We start from the raw sequence: 3,407 nt of genomic DNA on the forward strand, positions 1-3,407 counted from the left end.
CTATCAAGAATAATAATAATAATAAGTGTCAGGATCTGGGTGTGTGTTTGTGTTTTTGTGCTTGCTACGTGAGTTTATTCTCAGGTGGTACTGGAGGTCTCAGGTGTGCTGGGTGACAGGTGGGACTTATTCCACTGATTGCCAGGAGGAGTACTTAAGCAGGAGGCTGCCAGCACTTCAATGCGAGAGTGTTTTGTCACAGTGGTACAAACTCTAGCCACACTCCAAGTTATGCTTCGTACTTCGACCTCGTTTAACTTTGTTTTTTGCTCCTCTGCAGATTTTGAAAGCCTGAGCTTTGGATCTATGTCACTGAGTTTTCTGGACTACGTTTCTGAAAGTTACTCTGGATGATCAAGCCTGTCTTCGTTCTGAGGATTCCTATCCTGTGATCTACCTTCGTTTGGATTCGCATCAATCTGGCAGCTTCCTGTCCTCTTCGTCTCCTGAGCCAAGCCACAAGCGTACCCTGTCCACCCTCCAACGTAAGCCACTGCGCATCGAACTTGTTTACTGTAACCTGAGCTCCACAGAACAGTACCAAGTGAACTCTCTACGGATATACCTGCTTAAGACCTGGATCTTGAATCTCATTCCCCTTGGCGACCTGACCACCATAACTCAGTAAGCCGATCTCGGTATCAAAATAACTATTTGCTCTTAGTTTCGTTTTTCCCTCCGTTATCCATACTCATCCATTCTCTTCACTTCTCTTCACTTCTCTCCTTACAGTGAGATATTTTGTCCATTCCATTCCTGACTATATCTTCAATAAACAACCTTTATTTTACTTCATCCTCCTGATATGTGGGTCCGAGCTATTTCGAACATAATGACAAGAAGAACCCAAAGACACCCACAAATCATGACACACATGTTTGTTGTGTCCCATATGCCTTGTGGCAAACGTAAACAGGCCCCTTTTTTTTTTTTTTTTTTTTTCTGACCACTGTTCACTGAAGACCAGATGTCCACAGATTCTCCCACTTGAGCTGTGGGTCCTTGCAGCTCATCTAGAGTAGCCATGAGTCTCTCAGCTGCTTCTTTGATTAATGCTCTAACTGCCTGGCCTGTCAGATTAGGTGGAAGGCCGTGTTTTGGTAGGTTTGCACCTGTGTTTGGTTTTTATTTTTTGATAGATTGAACAGTGTTCTCTTATATCTTGGAGCATTGATTTATAATTTACCCTGCTTTGAAGTTGGTTGTCTTGCTGTTTGGTCATTAATGTCCTCTAACAAATCCTCTGGGGCCTTCACAGAAGATTGATTTTATACTAAGACTAAATTACTCACAGGTGGACACTATTTACCCATTAGATGGGATTGTAATGTGAAAAAACAGGGAGGAATAGTGTTGTGAGGCACAGTATTGCTTCCAAAACCCCACACAATCCTATAACTGGGTGAACCTTCAGAAAGCAACAACAACTATTGACCAAGACCACTTTAAAAGATCACAAGAAAGCCTAGCTTTTAAGAAAATTTGGGAATAACTTAAGAATTTTGCACAGTGCTGTCGGTTCTACTAGATTTAACCTTGTATGAAAAGTGACACACTTGTTGGAAGATCATGGTAATATTAAAAGCCTTCTCTGTGATGTGTTATGATCACTCTCACTGCCGTCACCTTATTTTATTTCCGCCTTAGTGACCTTCATTCAACAGTGCGTCCTGCTGACATGAAGGTTCCTCTCACCTCTCTGCACAGATGATGGACGCTCTACATGTCCTCTTTCACCCGTCTCAAACACACCAGTGAGGCAGACATCTCTGTCGGGGGTTAGAGACCCGCGGCGCCCTGCGATAAGGACGGTCATTGCCATGATCTTCCTTTTCTCTCTCGAAAAGTGATTGCAAGGCTGTTCAATTATTTACACTGTTGAATAATGTCGCTCTCCATCTTTATCCGAGCTGATCCTGACCTGTGATCCTTATCTGAAGGCTGAGTAATGGGGGAATCAATGGGAGGTGGCAGGATTTCAATTGTCTGTCTGTGATGTTGTTTGTAGATTCGTAAGCTGAACAACATTGCAGGTTAGGGTAAGAGTAAATCTGGGGTAACATGTTCTCAGTTAATCCATTTATGGGACAGCAAATTTATGGGCAACTGAAACATCTTATTAAAAGCTGAAATTACTTTGCTAATAAAAATAAATAAAATCTTTATCCTATTTTTCTTTCTTTTTACTTTATCAAATTATTTCTAGCATTTTGAATTCACATAAGATAATTATTAGCTCATTTATTTACCCTTGCATTGTAAAATGTCACCAGTGACAACTTGCTGTGAATTCTGCAGACAATTTCTAGAGATCAGGAAAGGGACATTGCTGGTGCTTTTATTTTTTTAACTTTGAAACCCTGTTGACCAGCCAACACGTGGTCAGTTTAATGACGGAGGGGAGATTTGTGACAAAAAGAGCAAATGTTAATCTCTCTGGCAAGGATTGCATCTACAGTGCATTTTAGACTATAAATGTTCTTTAAGTATTCTACAATTGTATGTGAAGGGGGCGGGGGGGGGGGGGTCCTAGCATGCAAACCATAGAAACTGTAAAGAAAAATGTAAAAATAAAACACTGACTGTTTGGCTTTAACCCTGATATGACAGAGAAAGAGAGAGAGATGGTGCTTGCTGGCTTCACCTTTTTCCTCAAAATGTAACAACAGTCATTTTACCCGGGAATTTAATTTTTTATTTAACCAGGCATGTTTCTTAAAATTACGGTATTTGACCCTGTGTGCATTTGAAGACTGCAATCTTGCTTCTTATGTGGCTTTAGAGGTAACTTCCTCTCTGAGTGGCATTTCAGCCTACATCAGAACATGACTTGTTTCACATACTCTCTTGCCACCATCTTAATGAGATTTTTTGCATTTTTGGGGAGGAATTGGTATGCACATTTAACACCAAACATGTTCATGTCACGGGACACAGAACCTGCCCCCTCGTTCTGAACAGGGATATGGCAGCACATTGAACAAAGCACCTTCAGGCATCTAGAAACTGTACATAGTTCCACATATCATCTCTGGTTTCCTTTCATTTTCCCATGAAGGCACAGACAGGAGCAGTATGTTTTAGGTGTTGCCTGCATTTAACTCAGATGTTGTGAATTAATCACGAGTCACAGAGCAATGACACTATTGCTTTTGGGCTTTCCCAAATAATTTGAATACATAGTAAGGTCAGTGTACGAAAACTCCTGAATCTGGAGAAATGAATGAAACAATTCAATAAAATATTATCTCCCTCATTATTCTGGAATTTAGCAAATATAAATAATTTTAATAACGGGAAAAACATTTGTAAGGGAAACTGCTGAAACTTTTCTCTGCACCTTAAACATAAACAAAATCTAATTTGACATTTGCAGAAATTCAAAAATACCTTTCTTATGCTCAGCA

The 3,407-nt window shown here is 40.3% G+C and overlaps 1 long non-coding RNA gene across 1 annotated transcript; it reads left to right on the top strand.

Moving 5' to 3' along the window:
* Window positions 1-403: 403 nt before the first annotated feature.
* Window positions 404-2,163, top strand: LOC124866365. The gene is made up of 2 exons (XR_007037786.1): window positions 404-624; window positions 733-2,163. It is a non-coding gene; the product is annotated as an uncharacterized LOC124866365 (long non-coding RNA).
* Window positions 2,164-3,407: the final 1,244 nt, after the last annotated feature.

The sequence above is a fragment of the Girardinichthys multiradiatus genome, chromosome 3 (genome assembly GCF_021462225.1).
Source record: "Girardinichthys multiradiatus isolate DD_20200921_A chromosome 3, DD_fGirMul_XY1, whole genome shotgun sequence".
In the NCBI taxonomy this organism is placed as follows: domain Eukaryota; kingdom Metazoa; phylum Chordata; class Actinopteri; order Cyprinodontiformes; family Goodeidae; genus Girardinichthys; species Girardinichthys multiradiatus.